Here is a 16,666-nt window from a genome sequence, read left to right on the forward strand (position 1 = left end):
TTTTGTTAAGCAGCAATTTCCCGTCTCCCGGGTTTCAGGGGAAAAAGAAATCATATAAAAATATTACTGTAGAAGTTTGTTTCAAGTTTTCGAAGTTTTACTTGTTCAGGCGCGTTATAGGAAAAAAAATATAAACATATTTATGATGAGAATGAATTTTTTTTACGATGCGCGTGCAGCATGCGACAAATATTAAAATGATGATAAAAGGCTACGTACAAGTTTAAAATTTTATATGTATGATTTCAAATCATAATTTTTAGCAAGTGATATTGAATACTGGTTCATATATTTAAAAAAAAAAAAAAACAATTATTGTGAATGTTAGTTTTATAAATTGTGTTTATAATCTTTTTCCAGTTTGTATTCCCGTTTGTATGCTTTATTTACATTATTAATCTGTACATTATTATTTAATAAATAAAAACAAGCATTCAGCATATTTATTGATTTTCATTATGAATTAAAATTTGTCTTGTTTATTTTACTAAATTTAATAATTAATTTTGGGCACATGTTGATATTAATATTAAATACGGGGTACCTATTATTTTTATTAATTAAATTGAATTTATACTTTTCAACCGTATTTATATATCACTCTAGTCAATTTATTATTTTATTTCTAACGCGCGTACATAATTACACGCACCCCAATTTGTTTTCTGTATGCTTTTGTACACATCGCAGTACTACCAATGTTCAGTAAGTATAAGTCAGTTACCGAACTACGGACCGTTAAATAATTTTTTTTACGGAAAGCTGTTCTCAAATTCAGCGTTTCGCCGATAAATAGCGCTCATGTATCTCTTGTTGTAAGAAGGTTGATCTTTTGTAAAGCAATTAACATGAACATGAATCCCTAAACTTATTTTAGATGTTTAATTGTCAAGTGGTGTGAAAAACTGTGTAATTTATAAATTATTAATGGCTGGATTATCTCGTTACTGTATAGAAGTGGTTTTAGTTACTTTGTAGATTCTAGTATGTGGCGTAAACTTCATAGCGTTTGTTTAGCGAATGTTGAATCGTATGCATACATGTCGTCTGGCAGTTGGCAGCTCTGACTTAGGCTGTAGTTTAGAGTTTCTTTAACGCCCTGAAAGCACAGTGTGCAATTTTTATAAATGATTTCGTTTGCACACTTGCAAAAATCTTTCAGTCATTGATATTACTAAACCAACGCTACCGCATGAGTAGACACTTGGTGGCAAAATCCACGCTATTATTAGGCGACAGTTGAGACTGCAAATATCTGTACATTGAATGACACTTGTCATTGGAGCACAGGCTACTTTACACGCCCCTAAAGGACTAGCAGCCAATGACAAACACAAAAAAAAATCATCTGTGCGACCATAAGAGAAAGTGAACTTTGTGTGCATCAGCCACTGAACACATTAGTTTCACTGCCTGGGAAAAATATTACGTTTCCCCCTTGGTTTTTTTTCTGATTGTGACGCTCAGTTTGGTTTGTTTTGAAAGGTTTATTAAACTCCAGCTAACATATTGGTAAGTACTTTTTACTAATATATTCAATATTCCATTTTGATATTATTTAATCTTAAATATAAAACCTGAAACTTACTTTAGCATTCTAAACATTAAATTGTTTCCAAAACTGTATACATTACTCAAATTATTTAATGGATTAATTAGCTAATTACTTTATCCTAAAGACCATTATTTGGTAGAGTCTAGTATTTGGCGTAAACTTCATCGCAATTGTTTTTAACGTGTTATGTTGAATAAATGTGATTATTGATGTGTGTGCCAGGCTATTGGCAGCATTCAAAAAAATTTTTAATGGAACTAAAAAGACTTTTGTTCATTAAGTAATTAAAATATAAAATAAGCCTGAAGGTCACGCACAGTAATTGTTTTCATAATCAATTAAAAAAACTCAATAAAAAGTCTCGCACGATTGGGTCATTTGCTTGCATAAATATTATACAAATGAAACCGATCATGTTGAATTTAATATCTAATATTAAATTTTGCTTGTAATTTCTTTCCTCCATAGTTTGAAAATAATATTCGTACATGCGTTTTTATTTACACCTCTATCAAAATTTATTTAGTGTTTACATTAGGCGAAACAGTAGTCTCAATACATACGTATGTCTGCTCTACTTAAATAATTAGATACAGTTTTTTTGAAAACCCTTAGCCAATTTTGGGCTTATTTTTCATACAATGGTAAAATATCAGCAATACCCTTTAACTGTGTGAAAATAAAGTCGCATTTTACTACCTAATAAATAAATGTATGTATATACACACACACTTTATGATTTACGCGGATATGACTTAGCAAAAAGTAAATAATCAATATACACAGAAAGAAATGTACTTACATTAGATTTATTTGGAAACCAGTTGCCAAGAAATATTTTGTAATAATACAAAAAAAAGATAACTTTGTACAACACAAAACTGTTGTTATTTTTGCGTTCATGAAATAGTTTTTCGATATAATACTGATTTCCTACGATAATTGGCACATAACTTTATATTTTAATTGTAGTGTCATTCAAGGAAAAATTTTTTAAGAAAAACCACGGTAAAGGTTATTTGTTTATTTAACAATTTAACTTTATTTGATTTATCATGCTTAGAATGTGCGCAATTTAAATACTGGAAAGCTATTCAGGTAAAACGGTTTACAAATAACTCCAAACTAAGTGTTGGAACCCTTATTTTTGTAGTGATACAATTTTGTTTTTTTTTTCTTCATGTAAATGTACGGATTTACAAATATCTGTAATTTTTAGGTTAATAAGTCTGTTAAATTTGCACAAAAAAAATAATTTCCCTAGAAAAAGAAAAAAAAGGGTGATGGGGGGTTGTCTGTAAAGTCGGTTTACGGACGATAATTTTACGTGATAACGTCATAAGAAAACATTGATGAAAAATTTACATACTTTTTTTAATTTTCAAATATTATTTACAGTTTTTTTGCAAATTAAATTTAAATAATTTTGATTGAATATAAATCACGAACAATTAGTTTAAAAAAAAAAGCCCGCCTCAACCTGTTTGATATTATAATAAGATTTTCTCGCACGGTGGTTGGCCGGTTATCGCACGCTCGGTTCGGGCGGAACGTGACAATTTTTTTCGTGCTTGCAGCCGGCGTTCATCGATTTGTAAGACGTTATCACTAGAGACCTGCAAAATTCGCGGATTTATTCGGTGATAGGCTAGAATTCAAACACTTCAAACCTCTTAGATAATTTTTCTATTGGCCTACTGTTCATCTTGGCGAATCTCAACCAATTATAAACCCTCAACCAAAGAAGGATCGAATCACAGACAAACCAGCTGAAACGACTTACAAGTCGGCAGCCAATGAACTTGCGTTATTTGCCCGAGTGTACAAGGGGTACGTGCAGTCTATCCTGAAGGCTATCGAAACCGCGAATTTTGCAGGTCTCTCTATATAAGACGTTATCACGTCAAAACAAGGGGGGGGGGGATCGTTGTCAAATTCACAGTGTGTCTCGCGAGGTGTACGTTACGAGATCTGCTGCCAGGAGACCGCAGTGTCGTGAAAGCACGGGAATAGGTTCGTGTGGCGTGTAGGAAGTTTGTGGGAGAAGGGGGTGTGTGGGTGTGGGTGTGTGTGTGTGTTCCTAGCGGGTAAATTATTACCGGGGCCGGCGAAAAGCGGCGAATGTAAACCCCCCTGGAGGGCCAAGAGGTTGACTCATGAGGAATTCAGGCCGTGTGTGCCGAGCAGACGTCTGGGGTGGCGACGTCCGCATGTCTCCCCCTCCCCCCTCCCCAGCTTTGCTGCTTGTCAACCCCCTCTGCAGGGGACACACCACAACGCCGAAAAATGTCATTGCAGGACTGCCACAAAGGTTAGGTTAGGTTAGACTAGTTTAGATTATACTAGGTTATGTTAAACTAGTTTAGATTAGTTTGGTTATGTTAGGTTAGATTAGACTAGGTTAGGTTAGGCTAGGATAGGCTAGGTTAAGGTAGGTTAGGTTATATTACGCTAGGTTAGGTTAGGTTTGATTGTGGTATTTCGGCGTTAAGGTACATTTAAGAAACACACACACAAATTCATTCAGTTGTTATTTCGGCGTTGTGGTACACAGCAGTTTTCTAGCTGTCGGCGTTGTGGTCAATTTTGACATTCGGCGTTATGGTATTTCGGCGTTGTGGTAACGACTCCCCCCCCCCTCCCCCCTGTACTGTCGTCCTGGTTGAGGGTCGACCCCGGACAACGACGTGGTAGGTTTGGGGACGCTCGCTGGTGCTTCTAGCGCGGTGTCTCCTCTGGACTGGCGCGCAGTCTTCTCGTCGTGCATCGAGCGGCGACCGTGACATTACACGGCGGAGAAATGAAGTCCCTCGAATGCCTTTGCAGCGTTCTGGTACTTGACAGACCACAAACCAGCGCAAAGTCACGAACAGACGAGTACCTAAGCTTGATTAGGCATCCGGAGTAACCCTGCTTGAAACCTGGTGCACACAATCAGAACTCCCAAACGGGGTAACAAATTATTTTTAATTTAATTTCATAAAAATATATCATCATATAACAAACTATATAGTAGGAAAATAAAGATATCAGAAGATAGCTTTAATCGTATGTATCAAAAGGGTCACGAGTATTTTTCACAAGCATAAACAACACGTGAACACGATAATTAATAATGGGAACGTGTTTCAATCACCGCACGTCAATAAGTATCGTGCACTGAAGGAAATGTAATACCAAAGCCGCTAAATTCCAAGGCGACATTACAAAAGGTATGGATAGCGATTAAATTTCCCTGAAGTGCATAACATAATTAAAATATACGCAATTTGTTTGCTGTCGCAAAATTTTTGTATTCGATAATTTGGGAGTAACACATTCATTTCATTTTCCATATATTTATATTATTATGATGACGTGAGTTTGCGGCATCAAAAAAATTCATGGTGGTTGTAGAAATTCATTCAATTGAACATAAATAAGTCGCTAAGTGTTCTGAAATAAATACTTCTCTATTATTAATGACAAAAATTTTGTTCGGCTCTAATTTTAAAGAAGTATACCAGCATTCAGAAGCCTTTAGATCATAAGTCGTGTAGATGTTTTCAAATTATTTTGTAGCGATGAACATGCAGTTTAAGTTTTTGTCGAACTCAGAATCATCCTGTGTGTGTTTAGTTTTTTTTTGTTTTTCTAACACATGACATATTTATTTTTAAAAAAACGTGGTCATTTCCGGTTTAGCCTGAGTGTTTAGACTTATAAATCCAATCATTTGATTTAGATAAAACCATATTTTTTTTGTTGATATCATTGAAATATAGTTTCAACATATTCGTAATTCTTGACCTCTTTCACATTTGAAATTAGGCTTTTATTGCTAATCATTGAAGCACGAGCGACTCCATTCGCAGACTGAAACACGAAAACAACGAAAAATAAAATTGAACGTTCTGTTTTTTTTGTTTGGGTGCCTCGCAACGGACGGATGAGCGCGGATTAATTTCAGTTATCCGATACGCCCACCAGCTGTGATCCAGACTTGCCGCCTGGCTGTTTGGAGTGTGCGGAGAAAAACCGGTGACGTCATATTTCCCCTCCCTTCCTTTCTGCCTTCTCATCGGTGTGTCGTTTTCCAGCACCGTCTCTATGTGGATTTCGCCACTGTCAAAGAGTGGGGCATTTGAACTTATTTTACAGTTACATTTGCTTCAAGCATCGAACATCAACGGTATCATTTTAGAAACGTAATATTCCCATGAAAGGATATTATAACGTAATATAACTTACTAATTATATTAATAACAATAATTTCTGTTCACTATAGTGTAGTATAACTCATTGTCATTGCACATTTTAATATTTTGACAATATATACCAGAAGTATAAAGGAGAGAGGGTATAAATACCAGCTGTCACATGTGGCAAATGCATTTCGCATAATTTATTCATACCTTCAATTATAGTGCTATACCTATGCTAAACTGAAAGAGTTGTTTGTTGTAATAATTTCAAATAATATCTTTATTTATTTAATGAACCACAAAGTGAATGGGAATCAAAGTGTGAATTTTGTTAAGTGCAATGACGACCAGTTGACTATTTTCCTTAGTTTATTTTATTTAAGGGCTATTTATAAAATTTAAATTCGATACCTCCCTATGCATTTCTTGTTTTACTGAAAATATTTTAAACAATTATTCAGTTAGTGTAATATGATGGGTGTAAAAAGTTGCGTAAGTTACGATTATTACTAGGGTTTGGTGTTTGGTGTTACCTCTGCTAAAACTTATAAAGGTAAATGGGTTTTGACATAAAATGTGGTGATTTCAATATGGCGTCACTCTGGTCCTATTAGTTCCTTGTACACTGTAAACATTTTTTCGTAAATTAAACTGAAATAATCAGATAAAATTACAGATAGAAATTTTGGTCATTTACATTAAAAAAATCTGTACCACTATAAAAAGTGTTTGTAGAAGGCTAATACTGAAATCGGATTTTTATCCGGTCATTTATCCCGTTTGTTTTCCCCCAAATTAAAGTTATTCGTAAACAGTTTCCTCAATAGTTTTACAGTATGAACTGCGCAGTCAAATTTTAATTTTTTTGATTATCTTTTCCATTGTTTAAAAAAAATTATGCTAGTACAAATAATCATTCAAAATTTAAAATTACGCGCCAATTTAAAGCGGTGACAAAAAAAATTATGTTTTGTTTTAAATAAAATATTTATTTCATATATGCATCAATAACCATTGATATGTGTTGTACAAATTTACAATATTCTTCTTGTAGTATTACGGACTATTTTTTGGCGGCCAAAGGAATCTTTTGTAATGGTACAAAACAATTTTTTTTTTCTGTGTAAGGCAAAATGCTTGTGTTTTAGTTCCGGTGCTGCACTGCTCGCTAACAGTTGTAATTAGAGCGGTTGTTTTTGTCCGTCTTGACTACGCTTAGGCCTTCTGTTTTTTGTAGTTAGCAGGTTCTCTTTAGTGGATAACTCAGACCCTCCTTCGTGTGTTCTGAAGATGAAATAAACACTTCTGTATGTCGCTTTCGTTTAGCTTGGTGCACCATTGGTAGAGACCTGAAAAATTCGCGGGTTCATTTCGTGTTATGCTAAAATTCAAATAATTATACCTTAGTGCTGCTACTGTCATTGGTTCACTGTTAATCTGGAGGACTGAGGGCCAATTAGATACCCTCACTCATAGAAGTGTCGAATCACAGGCCACCCAGTCGAGACGACTCAAAGTCAGCAGCCAATGAACAGTTGGCATTTGCCCGAGTGTGTATAGGATATTGCAGTCTATCCTGGAGGTCAATGAATCCGCGAATTTCTCCGGTCTCTACCAATAAGCGAATTTCGTGACATAAATTTTCCTAGGAAATGTTAATTGGACGACATTAAAACGTACGGAAGTTTAACAGCGCACCTACGTTCCGTCTAGCCTGGAGATCGTTCGTTCTCTTCGTCGCGCTGCGGGTGATCCTCTTGTTGCCTTGCATGCCGGTTATTTGTTTTTCCCTCCCACCCCCCTTTTGGTAATGGCTGCAGCCTGCGTCCCCACGTGTTCTCGCCGAGTGTTTTGAAAAAAAAGGGGTTATGGGAAGGGGGGAGGGGGCGGGTTTATACCTGGCCCGCCTGTGATCCCACCGGAAGCGGAAGTCACGAACTGAAGCCAGACGTCTGCAGGCAGTCTTCTAGCGTCACCCTCGTACAGAATGTCCATAAAAGAATGTCCTAGTTCCAATGGTAGGTATACTAGAACACAGTTTAAGTTAGCCTTTTTTTTTACAACAAATCATACATCAAATTGGAAGGTAAACTAACGTAGGTTTTTTTTTTTTTTACATATGTTTAATATGAACAACATTTAGTTACACGGCGCACATCCAAACTAAAGTCCAATTCTGCCCACACCTTGATTAACACGTCCGGAGTAATTTAAGCAATGGCCTCTTTTATTCTGTGTCTCAACTCTGACCAATCATTAGGTAACAGCGAAACGTGGAAACGACCTTTCTTACGAAAAATGGGGCATAATTTTATATATATTTTTTGAGGTTTCGTTCAAGTATAATTTTTACTAACCATATAAATGATTTTGGAATATTAAATAATTGGATGTTATTTTGTATTATTACGTTTATTATTGTGCGCAGATAATACTGGAAAGCTATTCAGGGAACAATTTACAAATAACTTTAACTATCGCAGGTACAACACAAAGCATAAATGATGGAGAAAGAATGCGAACCCAGTGTTACTGCGAACACTATTTTGTAGTGATACAATGGTTTTCAAGCAAATGTGGAAATGTACAAATATCTGCAATTTTTTTTATGAATATGTCTTCCATTTCCAAATAAAATACAGTGTACCTATATGATATTTAGTAATTATTAATTGGAAAACGTAGAAATGAAACATATGTAAGAGCACTATCGTGAGGCATTTACAGGTAAAAGCCCTCCAATTAGAGCAAAGACAATAAAATGAAATATCCAGCGTGGCTTATGGGACCGAGACGTATCACACGCCATGTTGATTTTTACCGATTTTTGGTCGTTACTATTTTTGAAGGTCTATTTCAAAAAAGGTTGTCTCTCTACCTTCCTTTGGTTATACTTAAGAAGATTTGCCCGCATTTTTACACCCAAGATACAGTATTATACTAAGTGAATATCTGTTGAAAATATTTTTGATAGAAAAACAAATGCAAAGGAAGAATATTTTTAAAATTTAATTTTAGTCCCTTAAATAAAAGTAATGGGAAAAACTAAAAAATAAAATAAAAACCGCACTGGTGAGTAAGACGGAACTAGTCAAGGCTGTATCTGTGTCGGCGAGGCGGAATGATAAGCTCGATATATATATATATATATATAGATATATATTTTTTTTTTCATAACGCGCCTAAAGAAGTACAACTTCAAAAATCTGCACCCGGTATTTCATGCCTAAATATTATTGATAAAAAAAAAACACACACACGTTTTAACAATTTTCGCCGTTATAAACTAAATCCGGAATCAGAAGTATACCACACAATCGCCCTCGGTGTATTTTCAAAATTGTTTTCTATAAAAAGACAGACACGGATGGGATATATTTCTGAGCAGTTTTCAAATCGCGTGGTTTAGTTCTGAAGCGTGTGTGTGTGTGTGTTGGTGTGTGTGTGTATGTGTGCCCCGGGGCAGTGAAGTGTTTGCGGTAAGGGAGAGTGTTTGCGGGAAGAGGGTGGGGGGGTCACCTCTATCCCCACGGGACGAGTATTGGCATGTGTCAGGCATGAAACGCTTGGCGCGGAGGGGGGAGGGTGTTGCATCGGCCCTTGCAGTAGTGTCGTTCGTGGTCGCCTGTCACCTGCTTCCGCGCGCCTCTGGTCACTGTCCGAGCCAGCTGTCAGTCCAGCGTTCGACGCCTCCTGCCAGCCAACCCCCTACCCTTCCCTTCCCTTCCCTGCGCATCGCTGCGGCGTGCGTCGGCCGAGTCTATCGATGGGTCGACCATCGCCCCGCGTATCGATACAGACGCGCCGAGTTCCAACACCCCAGCTCATGGGAGCTCTGTGCTAGCGAGGCGGGATGATAAGCGCGACGCTCGCTGGTGTTTGTTTCTAGCGCGGTGTCTCCTCTGGACTGGCGCGCAGTCTTCTCGTCGTGCATCGAGCGGCGACCGTGACATCACACGGCGGAGAAATGAAGATAAAGGTGTAATGCAAGTCCCTTAAGTGCTTTCAAGAATCTGTACTGGTTGTTTTACGCGTTTTAACCATTTTAACTCTTCTTAAAATAGTTTAAAAACTTAATCCGAAATCAAAAGTACTTTTCGGCCCCCAGTGAACTCTTAAATGCTTTTCGTAAGCAGACCCCACTCGGATATCTTGAGTGGTTTTGAAATCGCGTTGTTTTTTCCTGAAGCTCTGCGCACCGTGTGTGTGCTCGGGTGGGCCCTTAAGGGCTTAGGTCCACCCGAGAACACACGGTGTGCAGAGCTTCCGAATAAAAAAAATCCCACGCGATTTGAAAACTGCTCAATATAAGAGAATGGGGTGTGTTTACTAAAAAAGTCATTCAAGAATTTGCTAAGGGCCAATAAGTTTTTGAACTATTTTAGAAGAATTAAAATGGCTAAAATGCGTGTTTTCAGAGTAATGTTTATGCATATAACAACCGGTACAGATTCTTGAACGCACTCAAGGGACTTGTATTACACCTTTATCTTCATTTCTCCGCCGTGTGATGTCACGGTCGCCGCTCGATGCACGACGAGAAGACAGCGCGCCAGTCCAGAGGAGACACCGCGCTAGAAGCACCAGCGAGCGTCGCGCTTATCATCCCGCCTCGCCGACAATAGATAAGCAGTTGCGACGTTTTGGGAACTGGCATTAGTTGCCGTATTCAGTCCTAGACTGATCCTTTATATATATATATATATATGCGGTGTTTCAACCTTCGCGATGCTGATTCTAGCTCTCGGCCTCACTTTGCTGTACTGTTCCAGCCGTGTGTGCTGTGACGTCATGACTTCGTGATGCGGTCGCGCTCTATTATCATAGTAATGACAATTCCGGGGTCTGCGTCCGTACCGCCGGCGCTGTTGAAGTTCGGGAGGCCGTGATTGGCTATTTGGGCTGGCTGCTCGGTTTACCATTAGCGGCAGATAGCGTGTCCGGCTCGCTTTTGCTCCCGGCTCGCTTCCGCCCGACAGCTTCGCAAATGCACGTCGCGATAACGCCATTGAATGGTTTTAAAAGAGTCGCGATGTTTTTTTTTTTTTTGCGAAATCGGAAAAGACGCGTGTAATTTGTCGTCCAAAACTTCCAAAATTGCCACAGTTTCGAAATGGAACAGCTTTGGTAATTGTGTTCCGGTGATAAGCCAGGATGTGTGAGTTCACACAGAGCGCGGGGAAATGAGGTGGTATATTCCGCGCGTGTGTGACACGTGCGATTTACGAAGTGAAATGTGTGTGAAACGACGAGAATGAAACAAGGTCTGTGGTTTTGCCCGTTCACCTGTTTTTAACTGGGCGGGAAATTAGAGCATGCTTACTACATCCTGATTCGTAATACGGACTATGTCGATTATATTTTGGAATTGGTCATTTCCACATCAAGAAGTTTACTTTTGGAAACTAGTTACCGAGAAATAGTTCCTAATACTGCAATAACTTTATTGTAACTTTGTACAACACATGGCCATGGTTTTTTTTGCACACATAAAATACGATTTTCGAGATAACACTAAGTATTTCTTACGAAAATTGGTGCACATTTTTATATTTTATTTGATGTTTCATTCTAGCATAATAATCGAATATAAAATAATTGGACGTAATGTCGTTTTATTATGCGTATTAATGTGTGCAGTTAATACTGGAATTTTATTCAGGAAACGGTTTACAAATAACTCTGAACTATTGGAGGTTTTTCTGAATTTCCGTAATGCATTCTTGAGATATCTACATTGCGCACTTTAAGCACTGGCGGATTCTGAATAATAAAAAAGGGGGGGATATAGCGGCATGCCTCCCTCCGACCCTGAATAATTTTCAAATTTGCTCCTAATGCCTTTTTTTCCATAATTAATTAACTATTATTTTATTGCAGGGCTATAGATAACAGGACGTTTTTGAACCTCAAGTAAAATGTACTAAATATTTCAATTATAAATGTACTAAAATTTTAACTTGTTCCTCCCCTGACCATCATTTTGGATCCACCCTTGACTTTCAGAATTGCGGTCTGTAGAATGTTAAGCCAAAAAACCCTGTAATAATTTTAGCCGCAGCGACAGACACGAGTGAACGAGTCTTAGTTGTTAAAGTTAGTTAATTACATTTTAAATGAATTATTGGCTCTCAAAAATGATGTTTTTGTTGTTTCCATTAATTGTTATTATTAGTTTTAAAGACCAATGCAGCAGTATGAGCAATAAGAGTTTATCGTGATTGGTTACATGTATAAGTATATTTGAAGCCCTTAATACTCCGAGATTTAAGTAGATTCTGAACCCTGAAGATGCCTTCTGCAACACTGAGCCGAAACTTCGATACACAATTCAACTGCGACGTAGCTTAGTCTAGATTATTCAAGTTGGTTCACCTCATTTTGTTAGGTACGTGTCCTAAGCCTTCCCTTTTTCCATTGCGAAAACACCTTCGGGAATTGTATTGTGTGTTTTTGGATTCAGTGCTAGACGATAATTATGCATAATTTATTGAAAACTGAAGAATTGTTTGCAGGTATGTTTACCGGTCTGTTTTGATTGTCATATGAAAGTAGCTCCGATTTGTGAACACAATATCACATATAACATATTTTTTTTACAAAGTAAAATAAATAGCAGACTAAAATTTGAGAAGAATAACAAAGTTTTACTAATATTCATCACTTACAACAGATAAAACAAAAAAAAAGTTCTACGATATTTTTTATAAATTGATTTTAAATAACTACCTATGTTAACTTATTTATGTAACACGAAGTTACCACTTCCAAGATGATTCTGGTGACATCGATTTCAAAGATTTCAAACTCAGCTATTGTGAATTCTTGAGGATATCAGAACATTTCAAAACTGCTCTGAATACATTTTTTTTTTAACTACATGGTTATAAATAATTATAGTGAATTTACGGACTTCTCAACGAAGAATTAACCTCAAATAAACGAACACTTCTTCATCAATTTCAAATAATTGAATCTTTGTGGAAACTACGCTACATCTCGTTTTAAACGAAAGTGGACAAAGAAGAAAGTTCTTACTGTAGACTTAACGATTTTTTTTTTTTTTTTTAATGTTTCGTCAATACACCAAGAACAATCTTTTGGATTCATGTTCAGTGTAAGTTGACTCAGTGTCCGAATTATCCCTGGATGATTTGTAACCATTGCTCTTCGTGAATTTTAGGGTGCATTTTTTTTAACGGTGTTAGTGTTCTTCGAAAATATTGAACGGTGTACAACACGTGCAACGTCCGTCCCGTCTGGCCGGTGGATGCGGGGGGGGGGGAGGGGGGGGGGGGAAGACAAACCCGTTTTCCCCTTGCAGTTCAAGAACACTTCTGGCCGACCAATGAGCAGTTAGATGATACCCCCGTGGTGCCGTGGGGAGAGGGAAAAAAAAGGGGGAAACGCGCGTTGCGCTGCTATGTCTTTCCTTCTTCTTCTCCTATTTTTCCTCCTGTTCTTCTACAGTTCTCTCAGAGTCGCGCAGTCAGTCAGTCGCTTTCTTGAACCTCACCGCGCAAAATTGCCGTGGCCGGTGTTTTTCGCGAGAGGACACTCGGGAGGGGGGGAAATTTGAGGTGAGGTGGTGGGGGGAAGAGGTTAGGAGTGTTTGGGTTGGGATGGTGGGGTGGGGAGGAGTGTTATTTCGAGACAAATTGCTTGCGCTCCGCTGACCTTTCCTCGAGCGAGCAGTCACCCTCGCATACTTGGTTCACTGCTTCTTAATGTTATCGTTTTTTTGTTTACACACAAAAAAAAGATTCCCCTGGAAACCAGTTTCCCAGAGAGACAGACAGAGAGACAGAGAGAGAGAGAGAGAGAGAGAGAGAGAGAGAGAGAGAGAGAGAGAGATACAGTTTGTAATACATACTACTAAAATACATGTCTATGGTTATTTTTTTTGCTTATATATAATACGTGTTTTTTTTCTCTCTCTCTCTCTCTCTCTCTCTCTCTCTCTCTCTCTCTCTCTCTCTCTCGAGTTAGCAATGAGCACTTTATTACGAAAATTTACGCATAATGTCACATTTTAATATATGTTGATTTAAAACATGAATTTAGAAAAAAAGAAGCCACGGAAAAGATAATCGAACAATATGACTTTATTTTGTTTTATTGCGCGCAGTCAAATACTGGGAATGCTATCCACGGAACGGTTTGCAAATAACTTCAACTATTGCAGGCACTGGGACAACCCGAAGCAGATATGTCCGGGTAAGAATCCGAACCTGGTGCCACTGCGAACGGTTGTTTTAAAAATGAGTGTACAAATCTGCAAATATCTGTGATTTCGCATGAACATTTCTGTCCAAATTACACATATACAGTCTAGGGCAGGGGTTCCCAACGTTTTAGCAACTGCATTTGACATTTTTTTTTAAAATGTTTGTTGTACCACTAGACACTTTCCCTACTTAATCTTTTAGTTTTAGATATATTATATATGCTATTGTTATTTTTGGAACTGGAAATGGCAGTTTCATTTAAAACCCACAACTCTGAAAACAAACAATTATATACATTAATTGAAATTGAACAACATTACAAACAAACAATCTTTAGATTAATTATTTAAAATTGAGTCCAAAAATCAAGATTCATAAAAAAAACAGATTTTTTTTATTTAGAAACTTTTTGCTGTTTGTCCATTACCAAAACTTTCGGATTCAGGGTCAGTTGAACTTAACTTGACAGCATTTGATCGTGTATAACACCTGCAACGTTGCCACGTATTACTAGCGGTGTGCGCACCACCGGTTTGGGAAACCCTGGTATAGGACATTCCGTACTGGGAAATAAAAATTGCGAGTTCAGTGACCTCTAGGTATAGCCTTTACGATCCTGTGCATACTTGCGGGCAAACGTCGCCTGTTCATTGGCTGCTGACTTGTCATGCGTCTCAGCTGGGTGACTCCTGATTGGGTAATTCTTTGATTCAGAGGTTCTGATTGATTCCAGATTAACAGTGAAGCAATAACGTATTCAGAAAGGGAAAAAAAATTAATTTATTGAGTTTTAAGCTATGACGAAATTAAGCCGCGAAGTTTTTGGTCTCTATTTATAAGCAATGCCATTTATCCTTGTCGTTTGATATATGCTACATGTAATGTATTGTACGTAAAAGTAAAGTAACTGTTAAACAATTTTTTAACTCGATTATTGCATTGTAGTATGTAGCCTACGTAATTCGCTAGGGGAGTGTATTCCCCCTCCTCCCCCATATGGTCCACAGTTTGGTAACGCATTTAAATAACTTCTTTAATCTCTTACTATCGAAATATTCCTTCATATAAATCTGCATTTAGCATAGAAAAAATTAATAAAAATGGTGGCTGAATCCGAGTCTTGAAATGATGGTAAAGGTCATGTCCTACCTGAATGACGAGAATATTAAAAACAATAATGTTATCTGAAAAACTTGACGGAATTCAATGAGGTTGGTTTTGTCGGCTAGATATTTTCATTACTAAGGCCTGGAAGTACAGAAAGTCAATACGTGCGTAGCAAAAATAATATTGCGAACGGCTGTTTAGTAAAATTAAGACTTTAAACAAAAAATCAACAAAACAAATTATGAAAAAATTTGGCTGTAAACTATTAAAATCGCATAAGAATGCCTCCATAATAACCAATTCTTAGCAACGACATATATTTAAATTTAAGATAATTATGATTTCTGTAATCATTATTTTATGCTATCGTAAAAGAAAATCAATGAAATATATATATCCTGTAAAATGTGGATTTACATAGAGATTGCAAAAAAAAAAATAATAACCTGCGTACACGAGTATAAATTGCCAATCAGATGTATGTTTTGTCTTCAGAGTCTGGCTGATTAGCCAGACGACAAAAATGTTTGATGCTGTACAGAAATAAATATTTATACATAATGGAAGGGAAAAAAAATTGTGAACTCTAAACATAAATTATTATTTCACAGGAAAAAAATATCTTTAGCATTCGGTCACTTTTAAAAACTATGCATTAAATTAATTATGTGCTATTGCCAAACAAAAGCTAAAATGTTTAATATTAAACATAATAAAATATTTTAATGCCAAAAACGGTTGAAACCAATAGTTTCCTCAGAAATAATAATTAAATATTATCAGATGGTGCTTTTTGGCAACACAAGTAAATGTGTTTTCAAGAATCTCATCCCAAATATCATGATAAAAATATTCATTTTAAGATGAATTTTTTTTAAAAAATTCATCACATTATAAAGTAGTGTCAAAAACCTTTTGTCTTCTTTGGCACATGTCTGGCAACAGAGCACACCGAAGCAACGACGACAGATATCGTGCGTGGAAAAGAGAGAGAGAGTGTAAAAAGCCCATTTGAATGCACGCTGCAAACTAAGAATGGGACGTGCTATAGACCCAGGTCCTTCCATACGTCACCCCACGTAGCGTCGTCGCATTCCGAGCCTAGCGTGAGAGCCGTTGCGCGGACACTACATGCATCGACCTTCCTCCCTGCCCCCCCCCCCCATTCCGGATTCGCGATTTGCATATCGATGCGTTCGTGTGTCGAGTCGACCGTTGGTTCGTGGAAACCCCCCCCCCCCCCCTTTTCACCTTCCCACGTCCGACACACACTCCAGTATCATGCACTGGTCTCTGGTCTGTTTTTTTTTTTGGGGGGGGGGGGGGGAGGCCGTGGGATGCTGCGCACACACAGATAAACCGAACCCCCTTTTCCTTCTACCAGTACAGTATACTACACACTCCTACAGACGCTGCGCCGCAGTGCACACAAACAAATCCTGTCGTCGCCTCCATCCCAGGAGGCATCTCGACCTTCTCCCACCCCTTACCACCTACCCCTTACCCCCTACCAACTACCCCCTACCACCTACCCCCTACCATCTAACCCTCAGGCCACGGTCTCTGGATCTCGGTGGCGTAGACGCCGCTGA

The 16,666-nt window shown here is 37.7% G+C and overlaps 1 protein-coding gene across 1 annotated transcript in view; it reads left to right on the top strand.

Moving 5' to 3' along the window:
• The window catches only part of LOC134540888 (fat-like cadherin-related tumor suppressor homolog), an 898,605-nt gene that overhangs the window by 471,505 nt on the left and 410,434 nt on the right, over positions 1–16,666 (top strand).

Source organism: Bacillus rossius, chromosome 17 (genome assembly GCF_032445375.1).
Source record: "Bacillus rossius redtenbacheri isolate Brsri chromosome 17, Brsri_v3, whole genome shotgun sequence".
Lineage (NCBI taxonomy): Eukaryota > Metazoa > Arthropoda > Insecta > Phasmatodea > Bacillidae > Bacillus > Bacillus rossius.